Source organism: Nicotiana sylvestris, chromosome 11 (assembly GCF_000393655.2).
Source record: "Nicotiana sylvestris chromosome 11, ASM39365v2, whole genome shotgun sequence".
In the NCBI taxonomy this organism is placed as follows: domain Eukaryota; kingdom Viridiplantae; phylum Streptophyta; class Magnoliopsida; order Solanales; family Solanaceae; genus Nicotiana; species Nicotiana sylvestris.
Window position 1 is genome coordinate 49,354,623 of NC_091067.1, and position 9,706 is coordinate 49,364,328.

Here is a 9,706-nt window from a genome sequence, read left to right on the forward strand (position 1 = left end):
TGTTATGCAAGCCAACAATTATGGTTTAACACATTAACAATTAATCCTAAACAAGAATACATAATAATTAAATCTAAATAGATATAAGATGCGGAAGTGTTATAACAGTTCAAAATACTCCAATACGTGTCTACCCCAACGATCTGGTGTCACAATTCATAAATGTCTAAGAAGTTCTACAAATACTAGTTTGAAAGAATTACAACTATTCTTGAAATGGAAATAAACAGATAATCCAAAATAGGGGGACTCCAAGGTCTGCGGACGCCAACATATCTACCTTGGGTCTCCCGTGGACTGAATGCAGCAACTCAATACTACTCACATGGTGCAGCACCGAAATTTGCATAGAAAGTGCAGAATGCAGTATCAGTAAAACCGACCCCATGTACTGGTAAGTGTCGAGCCTAACCTCGGCAAAGTAGTGACGAGGCTAAGACACAACCACAAAATAACCTATGCACTTAAATCATATACGAGAAACAATAATAATAAAAATTTAACAGATAAAGACGGGGAAGGGATACATGCTGAGAGGAATATCAGATTATGATAGTAATAAAGTAAGGAAACAAGGTAAACATCAAACTTGAACCAACAGAAATGACAACACAGTAACACGTGCACAGTGTGACGACCCGGCAAGTCGTCTCGTGAGTTACCGCTCTATTACCCCCATTTATGCTTCTTGTTGATTTATTTATCGGTTCTATGCGTGATCGGGTTGGTTGGCTCGGGTTCGGAAAGGTTTTGGTAAGGTTTGAGACACTTAGTCTCTTTTGAGAAAGTTTAAGTTGGAAAAGTCAACCGGATGTTGACTTATGTGTTAAAGGGTTCGGTCGTGAGTTCCAATGGTTCGGATAGCTTCGGGAGGTGATTTGACACTCAGGAGTATGATCGAAATGTGATTTAGAGGTCCAGAGTAGATTTAGGCTTGAATTGGCGAAATTGGAATTTTGGCGTTTTCCGGTTGATAGATGAGAATTTGATATAGGGGTCGGAATGGAATTCTGGAAGTTGCATTAGCTTCGTTGTGTCATTTGGGATGTGTGTGCAAAATTTCAGGTCATTCGAACGTGGTTTGGTAGACTTTTTGATCAAAAGCATAATTCGAAAGATTTTGGGAACCTTAGGCTTGAATCCGATGTGTTTTGGTTGATCTGATGTTATTTGAGGTATTTTGAAGATTGGTATAAGTTTGGATAGTGGTATAGGACTTGCTGGTACTTTTGGTTGAGGTCCCGAGGGCATCGAGGTGATTACGGATGGTTGGCGGAAAGTTTGGAATTTTTAAATGGCAGCTGAAGTTTTTAGGACTGCTGTCATAACCGCATCTGTGATTGGGAGGTCGTAGGTACGACCCCCACAGATGCGGAAGACCAGTCGTAGAAGCAGAAAGAGACTAGGAAGGTAGGAACCGCAGAAGCGGTTGAGGAACCGCACCTGCGATGGCGCAGGTGCGGATTAGGCATCGCAGATGCGGAGATTGAGGACTTAAGTGAGTACCGCAGATGCAACGTCTTGGACCGCAAAAGCGGTATCTGGACCGCAGGTGCGAAAAGCGTGGGCCAGAAGATATAAAAGCATTCCTTCACAATTTTTGAGTTGTTCTTCACCATTTCAAGTCGGTTTTGGAGCTTTTTGGGAGATTTTGAAGAGGGAATCAAGGGATATCATCTGGAGGTAAGATTTTTGAGTCTAATAATCGATCCTATGGCATTATTTCACTGATTTGGCCTAAGATTAATGAAAATTAATGATTAAAAATTGGGAAACAAGGGCTTGGTATTGGAGACCTTGACTTGAGGATTTGAGGGGCTATTTGTGGTCGGATTTTGGGACATTTGATATATATGAACTCGTGGGAAGATAAGGAATCAATTGATATAAATTTTATCGAATTCCGAGACATGGGCTCGGGGGTCGGGTTTTGGTTAATTTCAGGATTTATATTGTAAATTGATTATTTTCACATGGGCTTCGTTCCCTTAGCATATTTTGATGTCGCGATTCTGATTTTGGATAGATTCGACGCGAGTTGAGGCCGATTCGAGGGGCAAAGGCATCGCGGGCTAGAGTTTGGACCGGATTGAGGTGAGTAATGATTGTAAATGTTGTCCTGAGGGTATGAAACCCCGAATTTCACATCATTGTGCTATATTGAGATGATGCACATGCTAGATGACGAGCTTGGGGTCGTGCACCATTGGGGATTATGACTTAGTCCATCCTGAATAACTGTTTTACCGCGTATTTGATTGAAAATTGTTTGTTATCATCATGTTTTGGGCGGAATGCCATATTTGGGCCTCGTGCCAACTATTTGGACCCTTAGGGGATTTTTACTGATATTTCCTCACTGTTTTGACTTTATACTTGTACACAGTCATGTTATATTCTACTGTTTTCATAACTCAGTCATGCTTACTCTGTTTTAATACATTAAATGATATTTTAAATGATAATTTGGGCTGAGCATCATGTTTTACTATTGACCGAGTGGCTTATGAGATTCTGACTAAGTAAGACCGAGGGCCTGTGTTGTGAGGATACACTGATTTATGATTATGAGGCCGAGGGCCTGAGTTGTACGCCATGAGGTGGCTTGATATGAAGCCGAGATCCTATTGATTATTGTTGATACCCAATTTTTCCCTATATATTTCCAATATGCAAAATAACTTCAAAATAGCATATATATGCATATATAAGCATGTCCAGGTGTTTTATTATTTTCCCCATAATTTTAAAGGTTTAAATTGATTTATTTTCTCTCTTTTTTCCATAAAATCCCCAATAATTGTTTCTAAAATTATGGTTTTGATAATCCATCTATTGTATTTCTATATTTATGCCAAAATATGGCTAAGGTAATTTTTATATATTTTTACAATTTTATTTAGTATTTTTAAAGCTAAATTGCACATAATTGCAATATTAGCCATTTTAAGGTTTAATTGTATTTTATACGTATAAAATCGGATCCTATATTTTTAAATTGCTAATTATGTATTGTAAATAATTTTAGCATTTTTAAATTATTTGTTTTAGAAATTATCTACTATTTTTCTATAAATTAAAAGGGAAAAGTGGCTATTTAACTTGTGCCAAAATTGGCTTTCAAATCTAGCCCAAATCAAACCCCCAATTCCCTGGCCTAATTCCAATTAAACCCTAACCCAATTTTTAACCCATACCAACCTGGATCCCCACCTACCCCATTCGATCTTGACCATTGATCATTCAGATCAACGGTCCCCTTTCCCCTTACCATTTTTAAACCCAAATGAACCCCTAACCTAATTCATTTCCTACCAACCCGTCGCCCTTGAAGCCCCTTTACCCTCCAATTCTCTCTGAAACCTAAGGCTAACCCTAGTCGCCGCCACCCAAACCAACCCTAATCCCCTTTAATCCTTACTCAATCCATGGACTCCCATAGTTGTTTGAGACGTATATCGGTCTCATATGTCCCCTGGTTGCCTGTTTTCGTAATTTCATGGAAAGATGTCGTAAAGATCTAGTCCAGACCTTGCTCAACTTCTATCCATGGTCTTTTTCAGGCCATCCATGGCTGTTCGAGTCAGATCCATGACTTTTCCGGCTAGATCGGTAACTTTTCAGAGTTTTCTCACTTTTTCTGGGTTCTCCAAAACCCTAACTTTAGAGACTTTCGATTTTTTCAGATCTGTCTTAGATCTGTGTATGTTATAAACCTCTTGGTGTTTTTCTCAAAGGTTTTTTACGATTTTTTTCAAAGTGACTCTCCGTCTTCAAGATTAGGGTTTCCTCAACCTTTTTTTTAAAGGTTTATCCTCTGATTTTCAGTGTTGTCTTATGATTTTACTATGTTTAAATGGTTTGTTTATGTTTTCTTCTACCTGATTCATCGTGTTGAAAACCCTAAGTATCTTTAGTTTATCCGGGGTCTTGGAACTGTCCTTGTTTATTTTATATGTATACCTGTTTTGATTGGGTTCTTTATGGTTAGATCCTTTCTCTTTGTTTGTCTTGAATGATTCTGAGTTCTTACCATTTTTCACTCAACTCTGTCAAAACCCTAATTTCCTAAAGATTTTCCTCGCTTGTTACTATGGGTTTTTAAAGACTTCCTTTACTTATTTTCATGTGTTGGTCTGATCTCCTTTACCTGTTGCTATGTGTTAGACTGGTTTTTTCATTTTGGTTCTATGTGACTACTTGACTTTGTTGATTACCATGCTTCGAGTAGTCCTTAGCTTACCCATGTCACTCCTGTATGTTTGTGTTCATCTAGTTTGCTTCTTTTGTCAATATGTTTGACCCTGCCACCTGTTCATTCTTTTCTATTTATATGTCGAAGTGTAGAATCATGACTCCTTCTTGATTGATCTTGATTTCCTTAAGTTACAGTTTGATTGCAAGGTTTTCTTATAAACCCCTAATTTTAATCGTTTGTTTAAGTTGATTGATTCCCTTCCTTTATTTGTTGTGATGCTTCACCCCTGCTGAATCCTTTCCCCAAATCAAGTATATTCTGTACCTAGACTTAATTGTATACTCTATACTTTTACTATCCCTTATATGGTCAAAAATCAATCTTTCTCAAATTGATTTTATTTCCTTAATTATCCCTGTTAGTATCCGTTTGAGCAGTAATTCCTTGATTAAAGGGAAGTACTTGTATTAATTGGATTCTAATGGTGATTACTTCCATAATTGTGCAAAACCTTTACTTGTTACTTTATTTTCTACTCGTTTTCAAAGCTATAAATACTCTACCTTCTCTTCTCTAAAGACACGAACATGTAGTTCAGAACACACACATATACACTCAAACTCTCCCTTCTTTCTCTGCTACTTGTGCTACTGCTTGTCTAGCCGGCTGAAATCCAAGGCTAGACTGTGAAATTCTACTTGCTTTACTTTTTTGCACTTTGCTTCTTTAACTGGTATGTCCTAGTTTAATTTTAAAGCTTCAACAACAACATGCTTCTCTTATTGTTTCAGTTTCTCTCATTTTTGGTCTACTTCTGCTTGTGGTTCTGTTGTGAAACCTGTAGTTAAGTTACATTACCAGTATGTTATAATATCTCCCCTTCCCCTTTAAATTAATGCACTCCCCTATGTGTGTTTCAAGGCATGCTTTGGCAGTCACTTATTGTGTACTTACCATCTTATGAATCCCAAAGTCCCTACCCTTCAATGTGTTTATATTCTTTCTGACTAGTTTGTGATTTTGCCCGTATCAGATATTGTTGTGCATGTCCAAACCAGTCCTAAGACCCTTGATGGGGTTATGTATTTACAGTCAAATGTCTCTGTATCCCAAATCCCTTGACCCCCTTGTGTGACTACTAATTCTGTGTGTGATCCCCTCTTAATATGTTTGAGTTTTGTTTGCTACAACAACTGCCTCCAATCATCTCTGTTACTGATTGCTTTCAAAATGGACTTGTCGATCCAGTTTTTAAACAAACTCTTTTCAAACTATGTCAAGCACTCTCACATATATTCTTAGGCTACTAGGTTCTGCCCCTTTTGTGTGAGCCTTTTTTTGGGACCCTTGAGCTCCCTTTGAACCTAGACACATAAGAGCCGGCCCTTCTACACTGCACTTATTCTTGGTCATGCAATCTGGGTGTAACCACTGCCCGGAATCCCTTGAGGTCCTTAGGGAACTCTGATACACCAGATATGAGAAAGACTATGGAACAATATTGACATTTGAGGTGGTTTATTACATAACTCAGAGAGGAAGTCAGAATCAGGCTTCCTATAGTTGTAACTTCTTATTTTGCATTTCTCATGTAATTCAATCACATGATCTGTAATAATTTGTAAACAAGTATTGGGTTGGCTAGTGAAGAGGGATAGGGGAAATATGCATGCTATAGTTGTTAAAGGGTAGAAAACATGTTACTAGGGTTATATTCCTAATTATACATTAGAAATCATGCTCTTAGGACCTTTGTTTCCTACTTCAGCATCTCATCCATCACTAATCCATGTTTTTATCACTTAGAAATCCTGCTCTTAGGACAATAACAACATTGGCATATAAGTTATTACTCTTGTACTTTCAGAAATCGTATTTCAACAATCCTGCAATTCTTGTGTACATTTAGAAATCATGTCTTAGGAATCCTGTTTTTAACAATCCTGCCATTTGCATGTGCATATTAGATACCATGTTCTAGGATCTTGATTGCATTCTGTTTAAAACGCCTAGCTAATTACTGTTTCATGAAAAGGTAGTAAGTAATAATTTTCACATTGTGATATTTTTTGAATAAAATTAGCAACAACCTCTGCAACTAGAATAACATGTTTTAGGTAAAAAAAAATAAGCTCTAAACCGTCTTGTAATAATTCTGAATAACTATTGCATCTTGCTTTACGCCTAGGAAAGCCTTAGGTAATAACTTAAATAAAACTGGAACTGCCTTTGTTTAATTATCAACTGTTAAAATCAGTAGGTAAACCTGATTCGGACTTCTTTTCTGAGTCATGCAATAAATTTGGTTCTGATTTTATCACTTAAACACCCTGTTTTAGGATTCTGAATTCAAACCTTAACTGTGTATAGGTCATGCTATCTATGTGCATTATTTGTGGAGGTATAAATAAGCCTTCTGCTTGTTTCTGTGTTTTCCCTTTTAAATGCAGTCCTACCTGTTTGTATGTCGCCTTAATATTTTGCCTTTAAACCTGAGGGTCTGCCTAGAACCCCCTAATAGGATAGAAGTCCTAAATTCCTCCAGGACTGATAGGAAGGGACGGGTAACAGCATGCAATAGAGGTCGAGACCAACCCCCGCTTTAATTACCTTCACGGGGCGGGAAGGGTAGATATGGATATGATGACCGATGCGCTAATACCATGTGTATCCCCTCTTTTGAGGAGTGTCATACCGGGTATTGCATTGATGTGATCCATATTACAAACAAACTTAGGACACCCCTTTACATTTATAAGCATATTTAGATTGTAACTCTTTTCAAAACCTTGCTTTCATTAATCGTTTTCAAACACTTGTGTGTTTAAATTTAAATCCCCTATTATTTGAGCCCTACTTGTTTATTTGTTAATTGCACAAATTCACAAAACTGTCTGGCCAGGAACCACACTAGTGGATTCTGAGGGGTGCCTAACACTGTCACGACCCAAACCGATGGGACACGACGGGCACCCGGTACCTTACTCAACCGAGTACCAACGTAACATATCGTTCTTATTACATTATCATATACACATGACATACGGGCCTAATAGGGCAACATGATCTTTTATAAACTCAAAACATAGGCCGACAAGGCCGTACAATCTTTCACGTACGAGACATATGTCTACAAGCCTCTAAGAGTACATAAATGTCATAAAGGTCGGGATAGAGTCCCGCCATACTAAACAATACACGTCTAAATCATACTAACCAAATAAGCAACTTCGAAGCAAATGGAGCGCACCAACATCTTCCGCTGAGCTGATAGACTATTTGGAGGGCTCTCAACCTGTCTATTGGGACCTGCGGGCATGAAACGCAGGTTCCCAGGCAAAAGGGACGTCAGTACGAATAATGTACCGAGTATGTAAGGCACATAAATAAGTAAATAAGAGACATGGAAGAAATATAGAGTACATGACTCAACCTGTAAGTCTGAATAACTTTGTAAATCATAAATTACTTTTAGTGTCATGCATATGTGTATGAATGTCATGTCGTGCATATGTACATGTTTCATAACATTATCATCCTCTGAGGGCATCCCATTATATCATATCGGTCATTGTGGGAAAAATCATCATCGATACCAGCTGATCAGGTGGTGGTGCGTATATAACGCCATAACCTTTCACATATCCCATATACCTATATATATGTACATATATATGCGTATATAAAGCCGTTTGAGTACATACATATATATGTGTATATCACGCCGTTTGAATCATATTTTAGCTACTGTGGGCAACATCGTCATCATATACCAGCTGATCAGGTGGTGGTGCGTATATAACGCTGTAACCTTTTCCCATATCCCATATACATATATTTACATATATATGTGTATATAACGTCATCTGGTCATGGGTCAATGCATATGAATGCAATGCATGAAAAGTACGTCAATAAAATCATTCGGAATGTCATAAGACCATTTTTCCTCTAAGTAATATCATAAAGTAAACTCTTTTCAACTTTCGTATTTTTTCTGAGACCCATGAACAGATGATCAAATATTATGACACACAAAAATTCAGGAACATAGATATCTCTAATACTTCTATGAATAGAATCATTCATGAAATTTGTGCATTTGCACGTTTCGTTCGTATCGTATGGATCATGCCAGAAGAAAGAAAGAATAACCTTAACATACTTGTTCCCAAAATTATTTAAATGAATCTGCTTCTGCGAAATATGGACGAAACTTAAACTTGGACGAACTCAAATTTTGGACAACTACTCTGCCCTTAACGTTTTTCAGAAAGGAATTTGGTTAAGGGGTGAATTGTTGTGACATTCTTGCCACATTCACGTTTTTGGTCATTAACAGAATGTTAAAGTTGTTCCTTGGTCTTGAAAATGAGATGTTTTATCTCTTTTAGATTGAATAAGCTTTCTACAAAATCTTGATAAGAATTTTTAAGCCTTTGACACATGGTAAAGGTGATAGATGAATCACCTTAATAAGGGGGGGTTGTTGCCACGTATGTACTTGGGAAGATTATTTTATTTATCCACTTATTAGTTAACCGGGTAATGTTTCGTTACCCAGTAATTAATCTATTACCCGCATAATTTAAGAATTATCACAAATTACTTAAAATTCTATTTATTTTCAAAATACTTCATATATACTTTATATATTATAATACCGTGGTCATATGGTACCTTACATGGAAGTAGTTCATAATTATCATGTATTATCGCTCGACCCGTATTTTATTCTAAATTGACCACTTTTAACGAAACTTGTTTTCTTTAATCCGTGTACCCCCTTATTCTTCATAACACTTATTTATTGCTTGCTATAAATAGCGCAAGTACATTAACGTCAAGATGATCTCATCCCCGAGTCTTACATCAGTTAACTGAAAATAAAATTTTAACGTACAATACTTTAGGGTGCAACATCGTCGTAACTTAATACTGCAAAACGTGACATCTCACTTCCGGGCTCTCATTAATTTATTTATGGCGTATTTTCATGTACGAAAATATGGGGTGTAACATCATTCCCCCCTTTGGAACATTCGTCCTCGAATGTTGACTGATGTGCTAATCGTTCTCATGTCCTATAGCTCTTGCGAATACTTTAGTAGTCCTCTTGCCATCTAGGCAACTGTTCTGTGAATAAGTCCAAAGGCCAAGGTATTCCCCCCTTTAGGCCTCTTTCCCATGCCATGACCTATGATCAAATACTTTCCAATCTCATAACTGTTGCTACCTCCCATCATGCAGCTCCTACGATACTGACCTTGTACGTGCCCTTATGCAACTCTCCTTTCCTTTTTCCTCTAGTTTTTAGCCAATCCTGAAGTTCTTTGCTTGGTATTTTGTAGAACTTACGAATACTGCTATATCTTATTTTATAGACATGGTTATCCATTCGTATGACTTTACTGCATCTACATAAGTCATACTATACCATAACACTTACCTCGATTTCTCGTTACTGAGGCTTGCTACCCAATCTTAGGTTACTTTCATTACTTATCT